The 23,471-nt window shown below is 36.3% G+C and overlaps 1 protein-coding gene across 15 annotated transcripts in view; it reads right to left on the bottom strand.

Annotated features, from left to right (window-relative positions):
• PRKD3 (protein kinase D3) overlaps nucleotides 1-23,471 on the bottom strand; it is an 87,607-nt gene that overhangs the window by 48,499 nt on the left and 15,637 nt on the right. The gene's annotated exons all lie outside the window — the stretch shown is intronic.

Below are 23,471 nucleotides of genomic sequence, written 5' to 3'. Positions count from 1 at the left end.
TGGATGATGTTTCCTGGTTCAGATCCAGTTGGTTTTGTAACGAGCAGTTTGATCATGTAACTAATCAGGTTTTCCTGTTTACTTTGCCCACTGAAAAAGGCCAAGCCAAACTTGTAGAACACTTCCACATCAATTAAGGCTCTTACGGCATATATTTTAGGTGTAGATACCAACCTAGTTCATCTTACTTTATGGCCTTAATTTTCCCATTAAAAATTCTTATATACATCTCCATAAAGGCCTCAATTCTGGGGGAAAAAGTTAAATTTTTAGGAATTGAAAATAATGACTTAATTATAATTTTAAAGTTTACTTGCATTTTAAGAAACCTCAGTTAATAAAGTGTAGAAATATTTAGAATTTTTATAATACTATATCTCTTTTCAATATTTGAGTTACAGATATTTTTAAAACTTCATAACATGCTGTAAACAGATCTAACAGCATAAGAATTTTCCACTGAAAAGAGTAATACAGAATCAAAAATTATTTTCATTAAATTTTAACTTAAAATTTAAATTTACTAAATTTTATTTAATTATTAAATTAGAAAACATCTAATGGAGAGTAAAACTTAGTTGCAACCAAAATACCTCAGTTGCAACAATTCTTAAGAATTAATAACAAAAGGATTCCATATTCCGTCCTTATAAAATCTCTAACAAAATATTTGTATGAATAAAACTCATTTTAAAAAGTCACAATTTTTTTTTTACATGTCTTCTAAGTGTACGGTCCTATGGTGTGTAAAGGTAAGAATCAGTCCTTGCCTTCCAGGGGCTTATAATCTAGTAGAAAGAGAAATAAAACAAATATATAACATGATAAGAGAAATGCCAAGAATGAAAAAACCCTAGAAGAGGGAATAAAAAAGACAGACTATCCCTTTAAGAGTGCTATTTGAGCAGAATCATAAAAAGAGAAGCAAGATTTCCATGGGCAGAAAGTGAAAATGAAAGGGTCATCACTGAGAAAGTATAAGGTAAATGATAGAAGGGAAGTGGACTCTGATGACTGGAGAATGAGGTGGCGGTGGGGGGAACGGCGGGCAGGGACAGAAAAAAGGCAAAAATGTACACAGGAGCCCCAGATGGACCATACAAACAGAGAAACTCAGCATCAACCGAGCTGGGTTCTCAAGCTTTGCAACCTACAAACTATAGCACCTTAGATAATCTGCTTAACCTCTCAAAGCTCAGTTTCTTGTCTATAAGAATAGTAAGAGTACAAGCTTTTATTTTTTTTGGTGCACCACATGGCATGCAGGGTCTTAGTTCCCAGGGATTGAACCTGTGCCTCCTGCAGTGGAAGCATGGAGTCTTAACCACCGGACCTGCAGGGAAGTCCCCATGAGTACTAGCTTTAAGTGGTTCTTATCAAAATTAAATTATTTGATGACTATAAAACACTCAGCACTGTGATCAAATAAACACTAGTGGTTCATATTATTCTATATCCAAAGTGGGAGAGACAAGGTGTTCCAGAGCAAGGCACGAACATGATCAATTTTAAAAGGATAATGCTGACAGCACTGAGTAGCTGGGACTGGAACAGGAAGAGACAGAACAAGCTCCTAAAGAAGGCAGAAGCTACGGGTCAGGAGAGAGGTATCAGGGTCTGGATTATATAGAAGATAGGAAGCAAGACAAGAAACACTTCCCTTTAGAAACTATGTTTGGTAAATTATATGGATCACTAATACTGTTTTGACCAAACCAGAAGTCCCCACAACTAAACTTATCAATGAGAGAAGAAAACATAAAAAATTAATGGCTTAGCAAAATTATAAGGAGTATTAAGAACATTTATTTAAGATATACATTGTGTACCAAGCTGGAAAGCCACCAGTGAAGATGAAGAACAAAGTAACTTTCTGGACTAGCAAATGTTTACATACTATATTCATCTGTATGGTTGAGAAATTACAGAATTCTCCAAGGGAAAGGAAATGTAATAACAAGTCTGTGAAAAAGAGCTTTTTGCTATTCATGATTATATAGGTGTGTTTGGTAAGACATTTAGGAATTCTCTGAAAACAAGGGTCCTCACAAAATGAAGTAACAGAAACTGCGGCATGAAAAAAAGAGCCAGAGAGAATATTAAATATTGCCACTGAATATCAGGAAACAGTGTTGCCCACTATTAAAAACATTATGAATCTTGAGGCATCAGTATTTCAAAGATAAACACTTAAAAAGTAGAAACAAGGAAGTAATCCATAAACACTCACTTAAAAAAATCTAAACAATTGTAAGGAAAAACTCCGTAAAAAACAAAAAAAATAAAACTCTGTTAATAAGCTTTGAATATATAGAGATAGACTGTTGATGATTTTTAAAAATTCAGAAATTCGTTTTCAAGCAGGAATGAATTCATAACATCATGTCTCACCTTTGGTCACACACTGGAATCATCTGGAGCGTAAAACCATGTTTTGCTCTTTTCACCCTAAGCATCATTATCATTTTCTTTGCAGCAAGCATTTTTGCCACATAACTTACTGCCCATAAGGCAATTTTGCAATCAAAGATAAAATAACTGGTTGACAGTTTGTTTTCAAAGTATATTACCATTTCTTCTAGTTGGCAACATTATCAATGGCTTTACTGAGCTGACAAATGAGGCAGACACTTTACCGTATGAGCCACCAGGGAAATTCTGACAAATGAGGATGATTTGCCCTAAAATGATTTGGTTTCTTATTTTGAAATACACTACACATCAGAGGAGAAAGAGGCTGAGGGCCTTAAAGGTGCAGAACTCATCCCACATTTCTCATTGAACTTTGGAATGTCTACCAACAGACATGTGACAGAAACAATGTAGAAGAAAGCTTTCACAACACAATACAAAGCTTGGTTAAAAACATGCATCCCAGTATTTGGAAACTGACACCTCTCTTAATGAAGGAAGAAATTTTAGTGAAAAAGAATAAGTGCAATGCGGAACGAGAAGAAAACTGAATAAGCAAAAAAACCACATAGTTGAACAATCTCTGGGCTAGGAGTGCCAACCCCCATGCAGTCAAAAACCTATGCATAACTTGACAGTTGGCCTCTGAATCTGCAGTTCTGCACTGGCAGATTCAACTGACTGCAATCATGTAGTACTGCAGTATGTGTGAACAAAAAACTTGAATGCGACCAAAATGCCTGTGGCAAAGATATCCACAGCAAAGATGCTTAGGGGAAAGTATCAAGAACATTTTAAACAAACAAAACACACAAAGATTATTCCTAGATTTATGGTTAAGCTCTAGGGAATAGGACATGGACACCTGACTTCAAATTTTACTTTTATATTATTCAGTGTATTCAATATTAAATATATATATGCATGCGTGCATGCTAAGTCATTTCAGTTGTGTCTGACTCTTCGTGATCCTACGGATTATAGCCCACTAGGCTTCTGTGTCCATAGGATTCTCCAGGCAACAATACTGGAGTGGGTTGCTATGTCCTTCTCCAGAGGATCTTCCTGACCCAGGAATCGAACCTGAGTCTCTTACGTATCCTGCACTGGCATGTGGGTTCTTTACTGCTTAGTTCAGTTCAGTCACTCAGTTGTGTCTGATTCTTTGTGATCCCATGGACTGCAGCATACCAGGCTTCTCTGTCCATCACCAACTCCCAGAGTTTACCCAAACTCATGCCCATTGCATCGGTGATGCCATCCAACCATCTCATCCTCTGTCATCCCCTTCTCCTCCTGCCTTCAATCTTTCCCAGCATCAGAGTCTTTTCCAATGAGTCAGTTCTTCGCATTAGGTGGCCAAAGTATTGGAGTTTCAGCATCAGTTCTTCCAATGAATATTCAGGACTGATTTCCTTTAGGATGGATTGGTTGGATCTCCCTGCAGTCCAAGGGACTCTCAAGAGTCTTCTCCAACACCACAGTTCAAAAGCATCCATTCTTTGGCACTCAGCTTACTTTATAGTCTTTACTGCTAGCACCACCTATATATATAGCAATAAAGAACCCACCCAGGAAGCCCTATATATATACACATATATATAAACACACACACACACACACACATATATGTATCAGTTCAGTTGCTCAGCTTTCTTTATAGTCCAACTCTCACATCCATACATGACTACTGGAAAAACTATAGCCTTGACTCGACGGACCTTTGTTGGCAAAGTAATGTCTCTGCTTTTTAATATGCTACCTAGGTTGGTTATAGCTTTCCTTCCAAGGAGTAAGAATCTTTTAATTTCATGGTTGCAGTCACCATCTGCAGTGATTCTGGAGCTCAAAAAATAAAGTCAGCCACTGTTTCCCCATCTATTTCCCATGAAGTGATGGGACCGGGTGCCATGATCTTAAGCTTTCTGAATGTTGCGCTTTAAGCCAACTTTTTCACTCTTCTCTTTCACTTTCATCAAAAAGGACTTTAGTTCTTTCTTCACTTTCTGCCATAAAGGTTGCGTCATCTGCATATCTGAGGTTATTGATACTTCTCCCGGCAATCTTGATTCCAGTTTGTGCTTCATCCAGCCCAGCGTTTCTCATGATGTACTCTGCACAGAAGTTAAATAAGCAGGGTGACAATATACAGCCTTGACGTACTCCTTTTCCTATTTGGAACCAGTCTGTTGTTCCATGTCCAGTTCTAACTGTTGCTTCCTGACCTGCATACAGACTTCTCAAGAGGCAGGTCAGGTGGTCTGGTATTCCCATCTCTTTCAGAATTTTCCAGTTTATTGTGATCCACACAGTCAAAGACTTTGGCATAGTCAATAAAGCAGAAACAGATGTTTTTCTGGAACTCTCTTGCTTTTTCAATGATCTCTGGTTCCTCTGCCTTTTCTAAAACTTCCAGCTTGAACATCTGGAAGTTCACGGTTCACGTATTGCTGAAGCCTGGCTTGGAGAATTTTGAGCATTGCTTTACTAGTATGAGATGAGTGAAATTGTGCGGTAGTTTGAGCATTCTTTGGCATTGCGTTTCTTTGGGATTTGAATGAAAACTGACCTTTTCCAGTCCTGTGGCCACTGCTGAGTTTTCCAAATTTGTTGGCATATTGAGTGCAGCACTTTCACAGCATATACATATACATGTATAAGACATACATATATATATATTCTTCTTAAAAATGGACTTTAAATAGTTTGACATAGAAAAATTAAGACAATAGCAGAGTCAGTTTCCATATAGCTATACCCATATACTGGATTCCCCTATTACTGACATTTTCATTGGTACATTTCTTACACTTAATGAACTAATATTGATACATTAGCATTAACTAAAGTCCACAGTTCATTCAGATTTCCCTAGTTTTTACCCAATGTCTTTTTCTTGTCCCAGGTTCCCATTTAGGATACCATACTTTCTTCAATTGTCAGATCGTCTTAGGCCCTTTTTGGCTGTGCCAGTTCCTTAGACTTTGCAGTTTTGAAGACCTTGACTGTTTCAAGGAGTACTGTTTGGGGGTTTTCTCAGATGCCTCACAGACCTTGGCAAAGAAGACATCAGAGGTAAAGTGCCATACTCATCATATCATATCAAGTGTACCTACCATCAACACGATCAACTACTGTTGATGGAGACCTTGATGATCTGACTGAGGTAGTGTTTGTCAGGTTTCTCCACTGGAAAGCTATTCCTCTCTCCCACTGATAACATACTCTTCGGAAGTAAGTTACTATGAGCAGCCTACGCTTAACACTTGTTAAGGAATGACAAGTTATGTTCCCTGTCCTTCAAGGCAGAGAAGCTATATAAATTATTCAGAATTCTTCTGTAGGGGAGATTTTTCTATTTCCTACCATTTATTTATTCATCCAAATGTATTATATGTATCTCTCAGTGTGGACTTAGGATAATTATATTATACTTCGGGATATAATATATATTCTTTTAAAATACATTTTTTATTTCTTAGTATGAAATTTATTTACATGGTTCAAAATTTTTAAAGTACAAGAGTGGAGTGCAAAATCTAAGCTCCAGTTGCCCAGTGATTGCCACAGTCAACAACACTGCCAGTTTTCTCAATATCTTTCTGAACATATTTTATACCTAGATAGTAGACATGGATATATCTTTTCCTCATTTTACACAAATGGTGGCAAACTATAAACAGTGTTTTGTACATTTTTTTCACTTAGCAACATTTTTTAGAGATCATTTAATAACAATATACAAAAATGTTTTTCTTTCTTTTTTTTTACAGCTGCACAGTTTTATTTTACCAATTCCCTACTGATGGGATATGGATTGAGGAGTAAAACTAAAGCTAAATAGTCTTGAGTTCACTTACAAAGTTGGCCAAGTTACTTAACCTCAGTTTCTCCATTTGTAAAACAGTACCTACTTTGTAAGGTTATCATGAAAATTAAGTAAGTGAATATATGTAAAGAGCTTAGAGAACTCTTTGAATGCCATATGAATTGAAGCTACTGTTCCCAATCTTTTTTATTACAAACAATACACAATATATAATCTTGTATACACATTTTTTCCTCATCTTTTCAATATATAAGTAGGATAATTTCCTAGAAGTAGATTTGCCAGGTCAAAGAACATACACATTTAACATTTTTTGGACACTCCCCAAATGCTCTTTACAGAGGCTATACCAATTATACTTCCAAAAGTAACATATTAAGAATGTATGTTTTTTCCTTCATTTCTCTTTCTGTGTCTGTTCATTATGGTTTGTCTCAAGGCATTTTTTAATTTCCTCTTTGATTGCATCATAGATCCACTGTTTTTTTAGCAACATGTTGTTTAGTTTACATGCAATTGTTGAGATGGATTGTGCACATGGAGAGAATCTTCCTCCAGTCTTATAAAGCCACCAACCCTCCTGTATTAGAATCTCACCCTGGGCATCTTCTTTAACCCTAAGTACCTCCTAAATTTCCTATTTCCAAATATAATTACAGTGAGGGTTAGGGTTTCAACAGATGAATTGAGAAGAGGAGCACAATTCAGCCCATAACAAATATACCATCAAACTTGTTGACTTTAGGTTAAAAAATTGTATTTCAATCTAGTTTTAATTATTAGAAGCGAAGTTGAGCATTTTTCATATGCTTAAGAGACAGCTATATTTTCTATAAATTGGCTATTCATTTTTACCTGTTTCATGGATCCATAATCTTTACAACTTCAAATCCAACCATCCCTCAGAATGTTTCTCATTGTGTGGGACATCCTTAATAAGACCCGAACAACAGACCAAAAAACACAAAGAAAACCCCTGTATATTTAGCAGTATATATGTTGAATTTCTCAATATGGTGTGATGCCAATAAAATACCCTATACAGAAAAAGGGAGCTTTTCCAAGATAATGGCTTGTTTTTCTCAGCCAGGCTCCAGTATAATAAAGAAAAAAGGATAACTTCCCCCCTTTCAATTGTATAATTTTTAAGAGGAAGAAACATTCCAGCAAACTAATGAAAATCAATTATTGATTACATTGTGAATTTCCATTTTCAGTGGACTCCTTTCTATTAGTCATTCCAGAATACAAGCCTTACCTAATAAAATGGTACAATGCTTTCTAAGCATTCTTTTCTCACAAGGGGGCAGGGGTGGGAGGGTGGGTGGGAGCTACTTGTGACAGAGACCAAGATTAGAAAAGGAGGAGAGGTGGTAATAAGCTTAGTGTGAAAGTGAGTGAAAGTGAAAATCACTCAGTCGTGTCCAAGTCTTTGCAACCCCATGGACTATGTAATGTAGTCCATGGAATTCTCCAGGCCAGAATACTGGAGTGGGTAGCCTTTCCCTTCTCCAGGGGATCTTCCCAAACCCAGGGATCAAATCCAGGTGGATTCGAACACTTCAGGTGGATTCTTTACCAGCTCAGCCACAAAGGAATCCCATCAGTAACTGTCCTCTAGGAAAGTAGTTCTTAGCTGGGGTGATTTTGCCCTTCAGAAGATCTGGGGTATATCTTGAGTGTCTCATAAATGTCTTGAGACACTTTTGGTTGTTACAACTTGTGGTACTGGTAGCTGGTAGGTACAGGCCAGGGATGCTACCAAACATCCTACAGTAAGCACTCCACAAAACAAAGAATTCTCTGGCCCAAAATATCGACAGTGCTGAAGTTGAGAAATGCCGCTCTGGGGAATAAAGGAGTCAAGAAAATAGAGGGACTAGAATATGTGGAAGGAAGCTGACAACCTTCTGAAATCTAGACATGCTTTTATTTCCTTCCCTTCCCCACTTCAGCCTTGATTAAAAGAAGAAAGAGGAAATGTGAAAAATAGCAAAAGAGTTAGCAGGGTAGAAGCAAAAGGCCTTTATTTTGGCCTGTTTCCAAATCCCCGCTCCCCCTTTTCTGGATTTGCTTTCTGTAACTGTGCCAATGACATCTCTTGACTGAAAAATGAATTCTGTTCTCAGTTCATGTGAGAAAGTAACGGAATTTCATCACAAAGTTATCAAATTCTCACCCCTTATGCACTCACTTTGCCCACTTTAGACTCATCTGTCTTTGTTTCTGCATTAAAGATGGCTTCAGGAATCAAAAAACAGATCATCTTGTCTTTCTATAACTATCCCGTGAAAGTCATTTTTTATGGTATTAACTTATACTTAAGTAAAAAGTTTCAATACTTGCAAATAAAATTCCTTCAAGTCACACTATATTTTGGGAGTTATTTAATGTGAATAGTTTAAAGTTCGCATCATCAAAATTCTGTCAATAAAATGTTAGATGAAGGCTTCCCTGGTGGCTCAATGGCAAAGAATCTGCCTGTCAAAGCAGATGCAGGTTCAATCCCTGATCCGGGAAGATCCCACAAGCCTCGGGAAACTAAACCTGTGCACCACAACTTCTGAGCTTGAGCTCTGGAGTCCCGGGGCCGCAGCCACTGAAGGCCCCATGCCAAAAGCCTGTGCTTTGCAACAAGAGAAGCCACTGCAATGAGAAGCTCCTGCACCACAACGGAAGACTAGCGCCTGCTCTCCCCAATTAGAGAAAAGCCCTCACAGTAACGAAGACCCAACACAGCCAAAAATAAACAAATAAAATTTGGAAAAAAAAAAAAAAACTGCCACTGTTTTCTATAACATCTCTGAACATTGTTAAAAAAAAAAAATGTTAGATGAGGTAAGAAGTTGTCAAGTTTCTATTTGGTCAAACACAATTTTTACACATTAACATAACAGCTTCAGAATTTAACATTACTTCAACATATAATTTATCACTATATACTTTAAAAAAGGAACATGAGTTTTAGTCTAACAGCAATGGGAAACTGTTGGAGAATTTTAATGTACATTAAAAAAATTTTTAACTGAAGTATAATGAATAAAGTACATGAATGTTAATTAGAAGAAGGATAACTCTACACTCTCATGCCACGTAAGCACCACCCCCAGGTCAAGATTAATAGAACATTTCTAGCATCACAGGTTTTTTCATATTCACTTAATTTGAAAAGCTGAAATACTAAAGTCATTTGATGCCAAGTAAATCTTCACAGTAAGTCTTTCTAATAATAAACCAGATGATAATAAATAAGCTCCAAGAGGGCAAGGACATTCTCTTTGCAATGTTCCCTACTGAATGTCCAGCACCTAGAACTTAGTATCTAACAGGCATTTACTGAAAAAGATTGTTGACTGCTGAGCAAAGCTAAACTAATTTAACACTAGAATATTTCCCAGAGATAAATATAATTATTACTTTAACATCACTTTTTAGGAAACAATTTTATTGAAGAGAAGAATTTCAAGGACTCTGTTCCCATACACAGACAGAAGACACTAAAGTCTAGATGAACCAGCGAGAAAATTATTCAATATGGACTCTGAATTTCATCATTAATCTCTAACAGAATGTTCCGAATATGGGATGCTAGAGGAGCTGCTTCATTTAATACCACTTCTCTTTGACACAAACCAGAATGATCTTTTTTCATTTTATTTTTTCTTTGTTTTTCAATTAGTTCCAATTATCTTTAATTCAAACTTTTTGGAACTTTCTATTCTAGCCAAGGTCTTAACCTGAATATTCAGCAAAATTTTTTTTAAAAAAACCTTCTTTCAGTTTGAGCCTCCAGATTAGTCAATGGTTGCCTGACAGACACTGTTTTGCCAAGATAAAAAAATGTTGGGATAGGGTAAAGAGTAGGATGTCACCTAAGCCATTGAACACAGCTGTAGTGAAAAGAATAGAGAGGGGAAAAAAAGAGAATGACAACTGGTTTCTAGAACACAAAAGATACAGCTGGGTATATTTTCGCTCTACTTTGGCAGGACCTGAAAATTACACCATGTCTGCAGAGACAATGTATTTAGTCAAAGAACAGACCCAAATCCTCCTAAATCAGGATACATAAACAAAGAGTCTTCAGGTCTAGTGTCATATAAATGGTCAAAACTAAAAACAAATGTTTTAAATTAGTTAAAAGGAGACAGTCAGCTTTAGTTAGAATTATTTCAATTTCAGTCAACACCATTATAGCTTAAAATGATTTACTGTCTGCCAATTTCCTCTCTTACTCCAGTTACATCTACTATCTTCATTCAACAAATTAACACAATAGCAGTAGCATTATAATAGTATTTCTAAGCCTCTTGGCAATATGAAAGTTGGAAACTAGCATTCATTGAGTGTAATAGTTGCTAAACATCAAGCATTATATTATGCAAAGTATTTGATCTCATTTAATTTCCTCAGAATTCCTAACACAAGTAACCCCAGTCCTCTGATAAGATGAACATTTTGTCTCTATTTTTAATAGTTTGTCATATGCTAAATACTAAAATCAAAGGTTAGGAATAAAGCTAAGTTACTGTCATGGGTATAGTATGAACACTATACATGCTTTGGTATTTACTGAAATTTTAATAACACTAGAGGATCAATGATCTTTCCAGATTTAAAGAGATTTTAAAACCATGAATATTACTATTTTGAGGGTACTAACCATGTGCCAGACAATGTATTAAGGGCTTTACATTAATTACATTTTAAAATGGAGGTAAGTATGATGACCCTTCCATTACAGATCAGGTTCAAAAGTCAAGTGATGGAAGAAAGGGTCCATAACCACGAAACACAAAAAAGATGCAGAATCAAAATCTTCACTTGCATCTGTCCCTTTGATTTGAAAACACTGTTGCCTCTTTCTTAGATTATTAAATCTTTTAAAAACACATGCCAATAACAAAAAATAATAGAACAGATTTTAAATGCTAATGTAATTTTGACACAGGGAATCCATGCATGAATACTGTTTAAATGGGCAAAGCCTGCTCCTTCAGTTTTGATTCTCTCATTTGCAATCTGACTCTCTGGTAGTGGCCTCCTGGCAGATATCCGATCAGCCAATTTCTGCTTGGCTCAATCCTAGTTCTACCTACTGCTCAGCGCCGTCTGCCTTCTTCTCCTGATTGCCAGTCCTATCAGTTCTTTGGATTTCATCAGTATAAAGAACACTCCCTTTAGCTTATAAACTCCCACAAGGCAGAGATACTGTGAGTTGTTAAGTTTGCTTTATAAACCAATATGAAGATACAGATATCTAACACACAGAGGTTAAAAACTTACTTCCTTTGTGTAACTATATCCATACTCATAATGGAAACTGTGTAGTATTTTTAAACACATTGAAGGCAAACTACAAATCCTACTTTAAAGCTCTCAAGCTACAATTCCCATCTAGAAGACATTCATATTCACTAATTTACTAAGACCCTACAACAGTACTAACAGAAGTTTTTGATTTCTCCCAACTTCATAGATTTTATTTCTACAGACTTTAACTCCACGTTTTTCAACTTCAGCACTACTGGCATTTTGGACCAGACAATTCTTTGTTGAGGGGATGGGTGGGGCAGCTCTCCCGGGCACTGTAGGAGCATCCCTTCCCTCTACCCACTAGATACCAATAGCACTTCCTTTCCCCTAACTGTGACAACAAAAACAAAACATTTCCAGACATTACTCAATGTTCCTGGGGATTGGGGTGTCAACACACTTGAGAACTACTGGCTTAACTGTATATGTTAAAACTAGATACTGGGTCTGTAGTATTTGCCAATAAAGTAGTCCCAATCTACATTCTTGGACATCCCTGGTGTCTCAGTGGTCAAGAATCTGTCGGCGATGCAGGAGACTGGGGCTCAATTCCTGGGTCAGGAAGATCTCCTGGAGGAGGGCATGGCGACCCACTCTAGTATTCTTGCCTAGAAAATCCCATGGACACAAGAGCCTGGCAGGCTGCAGTCCACAGGATAACAAAGAGTAGGACAAGACTGAAGCAACTAAGCAGCAGCAGCAGCAAGCTACATTCTCACAAGGAATATGAAGTTCACTGGTGTTCTCAGAGTGAATAACTTTGAGAATTTCAAGTACTCTAGAAGTACCTGGCCTTTTACACAATCCCAGAAAGACAGAGCTCCAGAAACTAAATATCTGACCACCTAAACTAGTGAGAGCAGGTTGGGCAAAACTAAGGCACTGATACATGAAACAGTACAAAAAAGAATACTGGTGTGTATTCACTCATTCCTTTCTCTTTGTGGTTCTAACAACCATATGTTGTTTCATAAAGGGAAGTAATTAGCACTAAAGATTATTTGCAGTATGATGTTTTTAGCAGTAAATGCAGGTACAATGTGTCTTTTAACAAATGTCTACTGAGTATAAGGCGTCTGGGCAGACAGAAAGAGGAATAAGACAGAACCAACCTCAATGTAACGTAAGTGTTGGAAGCATTTCAAATTTTCAAAAAAAGGAAGCTAACTTTTTAGCCAAAGTTAAAGACAATAACAACAACAAAAGAAACTCCACCCACTCCACCCTCAGGATGTGTCATGAAATTGGAGTGAATTCAAAGAGTGACCACTTTTGGTCACATCCAAGTTTTAAGCAGAACTCAACTATGAATGATTTGCTTGTTAAAGAGAGACATTCTTCAGGGGAAAAAAATCTGTGTACGTGTTTTATACTACCTGTGTTAGTTAGAACTTGATCCAGTTTTTAACTTTTGCTTAGAATCATTGATTGCTCTGTTTCTATGAGGTTTTACCATACCTCACCTCTAACAGAAATACCAATTTCACTTTCCCCCTAAGTGAACACATAATACCTAACATTTATTTAGTACTACTATATTGAACATTTCCCATGTGCTTGTTTAATTGAATACCTTTGTGAGATATATTTTATATCAATTGACCAAATATTTTAGAGATCAGTGTTTCTCTTACTAATATGTAAGCTCTTTACAGAATAAAGATATTAATCTTATGTAATACTTGGTGTAATATCTCCCTAATCTTACTTCTGTTTTTATTATTCTTACATCTGCAAATATTACAATTTGGAATATTCAAATCTGCAAGCTATTCTTTTCCTTTCTGTTTCTGTTTACTGTTCTGAAAGTGAGATGTCTACTCATAAGTTTGATAACTACTCAACTCCACTTTATTCTAATTTTCCTTTCATTTGAATTCTCATCAGTTCAGTTCAGTCGCTCAGTCGTGTCTGACTCTTTGCGACCCCATGGACTGCAGCATGCCAGGCCTCCCTGCCCATCAACAACTCCTGGAGTTTACCCAAACTCATGTCCATTGAGTCGGTGATGCCCTCCAACCATCTCATCCTTTGTCGTCCCCTTCTCCTCCTGCCTTCAATCTTTCCCAGCATCAGGGTCTTTTCAAATGAGTCAGTTCTTCGCATCAGGTGGCCAAAGTATTGGAGTTTCAGCTTCAACATCAGTTCTTCCAATGAACACTCAGGACTGATCTCCTTTAGGATGGACTGGTTGGATCTCCTTGCAGTCCAAGGGACTCTCAAGAGTCTTCTCCAACACCACAGTTCAAAAGCTTCAACTCTTCGGTGCTCAGCTTTCTTCACCGTCCAACTCTCACATCCATACATGACTACTGGAAAAACTATAGCCTTGACTAGATGGACCTTTGCTGGCAAAGCAATGTCTCTGCTCTTTAATATGCTGTCTAGGTTGGTCATAGCTTTCCTTTCAAGGAGTAACCATCTTTTAATTTTATGGCTGCGGTCACCATCTGCAGTGATTCTGGGGCCCAAAAAATAAAGTCAGCCACTGTTTCCCCATCTATTTACCATGAAGAGATGGGATCAGATGCCATGATCTTAGTTTTCTGAATGTTGAGCTTTAAGCCAACTTTTTCACTCTCCTTTTTCATTTTCATCAAGAGGCTCTTTAGTTCTTCTTTACTTTCTGCCATAAGGGTGGTGTCATCTGCATATATGAGGTTATTGATATTTCTCCTGGTAATCTTAATTCCAGCTTATGCTTCATCCAGCCCAGCGTTTCTCATGATGTACTCTGCACAGAAGTTAAATAAGCAGGGTGACAATACACAGCCTTGACATACTCCTTTTCCTATTTGGAACCAGTCTGTTGTTCCATGTCCAGTTCTAACTGTTGCTTCCTGACCTGCATACAGACTTCTCAAGAGGCAGGTCAGGTGGTCTAGTATTCCCATTTCTTTCAGAATTTTCCAGTTTATTGTGATCCACACAGTCAAAGGCTTTGGCATAGTCAATAAAGCAGAAATAGATTTTTTTCAGGAACTCTTGCTTTTTCGATGATCCAGTGGATGTTGGCAATTTGATCTCTGGTTCCTAACCTTTAGTTCTTGTGAAATTTATCTTGGTGTCAGGTATTAAGTGGAGGTCTATGTTAATGCCCCTTCAACTGCTTAGTGAGTTTTCTAAACTCAAATTTCTGAAAAATGATGGTCTTTTATTTCTCTCACCTCCCTTGGCATGTACTTAAAATGTACCATGGTTCTATTACCGTGTTTAGTAGTATCTGGTTTCAGTTACTATAGTTTTTCACTTCCCTTTCTCTCTTACTTTTCAGATTTTTAACAATGCCTTTGACTACTTTTTCTCCCTAATTAACTTTAGAAAAACATTATCAGAGTAGAAAGAATCCCAATAAATTTCTTTTCCCCAATAAAATTCTAAGTAGAAAAAATAATTTAATTCAAGGAGTACAAATTATATACTATCAGTCTTTCTTTTTCAGGAATATAATACATTTATTTCACAAAGCCTTTTTCTTAAGCATTACACAAAAATGTTAAATTTTATTTGTATTCATTTATTTCTTAAGATAATTATCAATAAATACTTTCAATCACTTTTTCCCTAATGGAAATGGTTATGGTACTAATGGTACCCTAATGGTTCCCTAATGGTACTCTTGGTTAGTTTTTATGTCCCTCTTGTAATATCAAAAGATCTAACATAGTTTCAATGAGCTCTCCTCTCCCTATATCTTTAAAGTTGCTCTTTCTGGCAGTTCAGTCTTTGGGAATGTTCATACAATACAGGAAGATCTCAATTAACATCCTATAATGGTACAGAAACACAGAAAAGCATGTTTGCTCACTTACTGCTCAACAACAGTAAATAACTAGTTAAATCAGCCGAACTCAAAATTATGATCCTGAAGTCACATCTGTAATCACATTAATCTAAAAAAACTTATTCCCTGAGGAATACAATATACTACAATATTCTAAGACAAAAGACACAGGTTCTCAGCTCACATGAAACTCACACATACAGCCCAAGAACAGAAGATTAAATAAACCACAGAAATGATACATCATTAATCTCCAATTTTCTGCATCAATAAAAAGGAGCATTAGTGGACCTAATAGGAAATTTCAAATAATTCACCCATACTGATCAAGGAAGGAATCAGTTGTCTTATACACAGTAGAAAATAGATTATGACACAAATGTATATTCCATAAAGCACAAAACCAAAAGTTAAAATAAACTTAACCGGCAGGTGCTTTCAGTGATTTCTGGATCACAACTGATTTCTTATAAACCCTCAAATGAGAAAGGATCCCAAAGTACAAGGTGGTTAAAGTTGTTTAGTTTCATTTAGAAGCCACTAAGATCAGACTAATATGCAATATTATTGTTAAGATAATATTTACTGTGTGATTACTATGTGTTGGGCTAAGCATTTTATAAATATAATCATTTAATATACATGTACACACACACACAAAACCATGAAATGAGTACTATTTTAAACCTCATTTTCCAGATAAGAAACCAAGCTTGCACTAGTAAGTGGTAGAGACAAACCCAAATTTGACTCCCAAACTCATGTTTAACTACCAAACTATACTGTTTCATATGGATTCTTTTCTTTACTTATTCAATTAAAAAACATCTGTTGAGCACCTGCTGTGGACATGATGTTTGACCTCATCGAGACGACAGTTTTACGGTGAACAGTTTCAAGTAAAAGGACAATTACAATCAATATGATGAAAGTTAAAATACAGGTTGTACAGGATACCAGCATCTAACCCAGGCAGAGGAGGTCAGAAAAAGACTTCCTGGAGGTGTAAGCAGAGGATATGGCAGGGGAAGGGTGTTCCAAGGAAAAGAACAGCAGGCACAAAGGCCTAGTAATAAGACAGAAGTTGGCAGATTGGAGCTTAGGAAGTAATCTGGACTAGTGACATGCCTTTAGAAACCATAAGCATTTTCTCTAAGTATTCTTGCAATAATACCTTACATAAATAATCACATATTTCTGTTACCGGCTCACTGCCAGCAACCAGAAATGTTTGTCGAGTTAGTTGCAGGAAAGTGAAGAGAACAGAAATTACCATGAATTCTTGAATAACTAGGTCTAGTGCATATAAAATTTAGAACACTACTAGGAAGCAGAAGCACAGAGCTTTATTCATTTGACTGTGAAAAAAAAAATTCCATATGTGCACAAATAAGACAGGTTTCTGTTCTCTCACTGACTACTAAGGGTGTTAAAGGCATCCTGCTGTATTCATGCTACAAGCTATCAAAGTAGTCTTGGGCCATTGTACCAGCAGCTGAAGTTTAGTTCCACAGATGAAGGACTACAGTTGGCGATAATAAAAGTAAACAGTAGGGTTGAAAACACTGTCATAACTCAACAAGATGACAGTTCTTCCTTTGAGTCATGTACCATTTCGTACCTTTATTTCAGGACTTAGTGTCATCTATCCGACCTAACAGTAATTTGACATTCACTCATCTTCTCTTTTTCTAGAGCATAAATCACTAGGGGTAGGGAATTTATCCTTTATCTTGATAAGCTCCACAGTACCGGGCACCGTGATTGAACAGCGTAAGTGTACCACAAATGTCTACTCAACTGCATGAAGTAGTAACAGATAATGGCACTGAGAAAAGGGATAACTGGATTATACTACCTAGCTCTCTGTAATCGGACAAGCAGAAGAAATGAAATCACTAGCATTTTTTTAATATAAGATTTTGAACTGCCATATTAACCTATAATCAGATGTAGACCTTACTGAATTTTTTTTTAACTGGAAGATAATTGTTTTCCAATGTTGTATTGGTTTCTGCCCTACCGAATCTTTGAATTACCAGATGTCTTAAAAATATATTACTTTATTACCAGTATGTAGAAAAGAATGACATCAAACTCATACAACAAACTATACAATTTAAATACTTAGAAAAAATATCTTCAGATTATTACTTACCTGGCCATTTATGCTTGTCAATTTCCATTAAAGTAGAGGTTCATGACTTTGGCTGCTCACGAGAACCACAAACAGAGCCACAGATGGAGCACTTACACAAACTCTGCATCCCCAGGAAGCATGACTTCACTGGTTGAGGAAAGGGTCTGTTAGGCTCCCTGGTTATTCTCAGGTGCAGTTAAGGTTGCAAACCACTGTTACAAACTAAGTCACATTCAAGTTGCACAGAAGCACCCAACCACATACATGGAGCTTGTAAATACTTTTAAAATGTTGACATTTAAAAAAAAAAAGCTGCTCATTAGGAAATGTTCACTGAAGGGTAATTAGAAAAATTTCCAGTGTACCTGCTTAAAAGTAGTGGATAAGATTTTGTAGGAAAAAGACACAAACATTGAAGTCAAGTCTGCACTGGTCAAAGTATGTGTAACTAATTGAAAAACATCAAAAATGACTGAATCATGGAAAACTTTGATAAGGAGCTTGGTTCACACTCCATTCTACTTTCACAGTAGGCTGGGATTGAAAACACTTTTAAAAATGCACTAGCTCAGGTGTGGTCATAGCACAACCTGGAGACAATTCAAATAGAGCTTTCTTACTGCACTGAATGGGCTGCCCAGGGGCTCAGTAGTGAAGACTCCGCCTCTCAACACAGGAGATGCAGGTTCAATCCCTGGGTCAGGAAGAAGGAAATGGCAACCCACACCTGTATTCTTGCCTGGAGAATTCCATGGACAGAAGGAGCCTAGCAGGCTCCAGTCCAAGGGGTCACAGAGAGTCAGACACGACTTAGCGACCAAACAACAACTGCACTACATGTTTCAAATAAAAGTCTGGATTAGATAGAAAGAAGATGAGGAGGAAAGCAAACAAGAAGATGTTTAGGAGAATTCTGAAAGTGTGGTAGAAATAATACAGGAAAAGACTAAGAAGGTTAAATGAATACAAAATTCTCAAAAGTTGAAGAAATTATATTCTCAAGACCAAGCTTAAATTCCAGCAACAAAACAAAAAGAAAACCACAATAAGGCACATGATATTCAAATCCCTAAAAACCAAGAAGAGAAAAATCTAAATGAAGACAGAGAAAAAGACGTGTTGCATATAATTCAGATCCAACATAAAGTAATAAAGAGTACTGAAAGTGTTAAGTGAGTGGATAAATATAAAAGATCATTTTTCTCAGTTCTAACTTTCTAAAAACCTAATTTATTGTTAAAAGCAAGAAGAATAACAACTTACTGAGAGAGCTGTAACAAAGGTCAATCCTCATTATTTGCAGATTCTGCATCTGTGGATGTGCCTACTTGCTAAAATTTACTTGAAACCTCAAAATCAATACGCTCTGTGCTTTATCAGTTATTTGCAGACATGCAGAAAAAGTGAAAAATCCGTCACTCTGCATATTTCCAATTGAAACAGAACAAGATGATGCTTTTGCCTTCTTGTTTCAGCTCTCATAGTGTAAAATGTATGTCCTTTTTATGGTCTATTTAGTGCCACGTGTTCTGAATTTGGGGGCTTTTTGATGGCGGCTTCTCTGCTTAAAACGGCCCCCAAGCATAGTCCTGATGTGCTGTCTACTGTTCCTAAATGTAAGAAGGCCATAATGTGCCTTATGGAGAAAATATGTGTGTTAGATAAGCTCCATTCAGGCATGAGTGACAAGGCTTCTGTACATGAGGTCAATATTAATGAATCAACAATATATACATTAAATAAGGTATTTTTAAGCAGAAACATGTACAAAACAAGGTTATATATTTACTGGTTGACAAAAATGTATCCTGAATGTTCACAGGGACATAGCCCTGTTTTCCCTAGAAGCAATGGTGCAGTATTTACTAATACAATGTTTGAGATCATGTTATAAATATCACAAGTAATGAGAATTAACTATATGCAGCAATAAAGTATGTGACAACAATAGCACAAATGACAACAGAAAATAGAAATACACTATTCCAAGGAATGCATTACATTACACAGAGTGGTATGATATTGTTTAAAGATAGTTTATGATAAATAATGATAAAGCAACAGCTGGCAAATATTTTCTATAAAAGGCCAGAGAGGAATTATTTTAGGTTTGGTGGCCCATACAGTCTCTGTTACAGCTACTTAAGTCCACTGTTGTTCATGAAAGCAGCCATAGGCAAGATACAAATGAACAAGCATGCTATGTTCCCATAAACTCTATGTGTAAAAGAAGATAATGGGGCGAATTTGGCCCAAAGATGTAGTTTGCTGACCCTTGCACTAGAGCAATTGCTAAAAGGAATTTTAGAAGTATAATAAAACAATAGTTAAAAATAAAATGGAATTACATAACATACTCAATTTAAAAGAAGGCAGGAAAAAGAGAAAATGACTCAAGATCTAAAGAGAAAAACCAATATATTTAAATTCATCTATACTAAAACTTGTGTTAAATACAAAGTCTAAACACTTGAAAAGCAGAAATTGACAGATTAAATTTAAAAAGCATGACCCAACCACATGCACTCTACAAAAAGCCCACATTACATATGAAGGTACAAGAGAGGTTATAAGCAAAAACACGTGAAAAGGTACCACAATGCAAAAACTAAACAACAAAAAAGCAGGAATGGTTATATTAATACCAAAGTTGACTTCAGAATAAGATATATAACCAGATATAAAGAAGAAAAGTTATACTAAAAAAGGGATCAACATATCAAAGGATGTAAAAATCTCAAATGTGCTTGCAAATAACAGAGCTTCAAGAAACATGAAGTAAAAACTGATTAAAACTGAAAGAAAAAAATACTATTTTCTTAGTACATTACAGAATAAAAAGAAATCCATAAAGATAAAGAAAACACGATCAACCACTTGACCTGTTATTTATAGAAAACTCCACTATACAAAAGCAGAATACATATCTTGTAAAACTGCAAATATAACACACAGAATATACTGAAGGACACAGTCCTTCAGTATAAAACAAATCTCAATAAATATACAGGTTGAAATCATACAAAGTATACTCTTGAGCCAAAATTGAAATAAAGCTAGAAATCAATACAATAGAAAAAATCTGAAAAACCTCCAAATTCTTCCAAACTAAACAATCAATGGACCAAAGAAGATATCATAAGAGAAATCAGGCAGTTAACTGAATAAAATAAAAATAAATCAATGTCTGTGATACACAGCTACAGTAGTGGTTGGAGGGAAACTTATACCACTAGATTTACAGCACTTATATTAAAGGGAAAAAGACTAAGCTTCCACCTTAAAAAACTGAAAAAATAAAGCAAGTTAAACCCCAAAGGAAGTAGAAAATAGGGGGGAGAAAGACCATAATAGAGAAAAATGATTAAAACCAAGAACTACTTCACTGAAAACAAAGTTGATAAAAACCTGTAGCCAGAAAGAACAAGGACTGAGGAGGGGAATAAACACAGAAATTATAAATATTAGGGATAAAAATGACACCATTACTAGAAATCCTACAGATTTTAAAGGATAATGGGAGACCATAATGGATTTGATAACTTGCACGAAATGAAAATTTTCCTCTAAAGACAAATTACCAAGGTTCACGCACAAAGAAGTAGACACTCGAATAGCTCTATGTGCACTGAAGAATAGAAATTGAGTTTAAAACCTTCTCATAAAGAATATCCCAGGTCCAGGTGGCTTCATTGGTGAGCTCTATCAAACACTTCAGAAAGTAATATCAATTTTATGCAAATTTCTTCAGAAAACAGAAGAGGGAGGGAAATAATTCCAAAATCATTTTGTGAGACCAATAATACCCTGTTAACAAAACCACACAAAGATAATAGAAGAAAAAACGACAGGTCAATATTCCTCATGATCCTACACAGAAAAAAAATCTTAAGAAAATATAGATAAACTGAATCAAGCAAAGTATAAAAAGGAAAATATATGGTGCAAGAGAGTTTGTTTCACAAATGCAAGGTTGGTTCAACATTTCCAAGTAAGTCAATGTAACTCATCATATTAACAGACTAAAAGAGAAAAATACATAGATAGAGAAAAAGTATTTAATAAAATTCACAATCATTCGAGATAAAAGTTTTAGCCAACTAGGAACAGACAGGAACTTCTTCAACCTGATGAAAAACATCTAAAAAACTTTACTTCACACCTAATGATAAAAAACTGAATGCTTTCCTTTTAATACTGGGAACAAGGCACAAGTGTCCTCCCATCACTTCTATTCAATATTGTACTACATGTTTAGCCTCCAATACAAAACAAGAAATGCAGTATTGGAAGGCGAGACATAAAACTGCAATTGCAAAAGACAAGATCATCTATGTAGAGAATCCTAAAGAAACTTTAAAAGTTACTAGAACTAGTAAGTGAATTTAGCAAGACTGCAGGACAGTCTGATGTACAAAAAACAATTATATTTCTAAATGCTAAAATGAAAAATCAGAAATTAGAAAATTTTAAAACTTCATTTAAAACTGCATCAGAAACATGAAACACAGGTAACAAATAATGTACACAATTCTGGTAGGCTTTTTGATATAAACCACAAAGCTGATTTTAACATTTATATGAAAATGCAAAGGATGTCAATTGGGGTAAACAGTTTTGAAAAAAAGAACAAAGTTGGAGGATTTTACAAACCTGACATCATATCTTCATAAAATCAGAGAATTCAAGAAAATCTGGAATTAGTTTAAGGATATCCCTGGGGTTGGGATGATCCCCTGGGGAAGGAAATGGCAACTCACTCCAGTATTCTTGCCAGGAGAATCCCCGGACAGTGGAGCCTGGTGGCTACAGTCCATGGGATCACAAGAGTTGGACACACTGAAGCAACTTAGGATAGATGCAGTTCAAGGATACACACATAAGTTGACAAAGCAAAACAGTATGACTGTGTCCGTATAAAAGGGAGAAATCTGTAGACACAGTCAGATACTTATAAACAGAAAACGAAGTGAAGACACAGAGAAAACATGATACACAAGCCAAGGGCTTCCCTGGTGGCTCAGCTGGTAAAGAATCTGCATGCAACGTGGGAGACCTGGGTTTCATCCCTGGGTTGGGAAGACCCCCTGGAGAAGGGAAAGGCTACCCACTCCAGTATTTTGGCCTGGAGAATTCTCCAGTCCATGGCAAACAGTCAGCCACGACTGATGTCTTTCACTTTCACCAGAAGCTGGGAGAGAGGCATGGAACAGATTCTTGCTCAGTCCTCAGAAGGAACCAACTCTACTGATCCTCTGATTACAGAAGTCTAGCCTCAAGAACTGTCAGAAAATAAACTTCTGCTATTTAAATTACATAGCTGTGGTACTTTCATACAGCAGCTGCTCCACAAAACTAACAGATCACCAATATAAAGAGCTAAAATTAGGGCATCCTTGGTGGCTCAGTGGTAAAGAGTCCACCTGACAATGCAGGAGACATGGGGTCAATCCCTAATCCAGGAGGATCCCACATGTCACACAGCAACTAAGTCTGTGTGCCATAACTACTGAGCATGTGCACTAGAGCCCATGTGCCATAACTACATGTGCCCTAGAGCCCATGCTCCGCAACAAGAGAAGCCACCTCAACAAGAAGCTCATGCACTGCAACTAGAGACAGTAGCCTCTGCTCGCCGCAACTGGAGAAAAATGCCCACACAGCAACGAAGACCCAGCACAGCCAAAAAATAAATAAATGTAAAAAAAAGACCTAAAGTTATGAAACTTCTAGAAGAAAACATAGGACAAAATCTTATTTTTATTTAGGCAAATGAAAATATTTTTCATATTTTTTTCACATGAAACAAAAGCACCATCCATAAAGGAAAAAATTTATTGTACTTCATTAAAATTAGAAACTTTGGCTCTCCAAATAACATTGTTAAGAGTGACGAATAGAGTATGGTATAATTAAAAGTATTCAACTTATACCAGATAAAATAAAATTAAAGCCAAAAACTGTCATAAGAGCTAAAGAGGGTCATTATA

This window comes from Giraffa tippelskirchi, chromosome 4, assembly GCF_054371585.1.
Source record: "Giraffa tippelskirchi isolate mGirTip1 chromosome 4, T2T-mGirTip1v1.2.pri, whole genome shotgun sequence".
NCBI lineage: Eukaryota > Metazoa > Chordata > Mammalia > Artiodactyla > Giraffidae > Giraffa > Giraffa tippelskirchi.
Note: the sequence above shows the minus strand (reverse complement) of the source record. Positions and strands in the feature narration are given on the sequence as shown.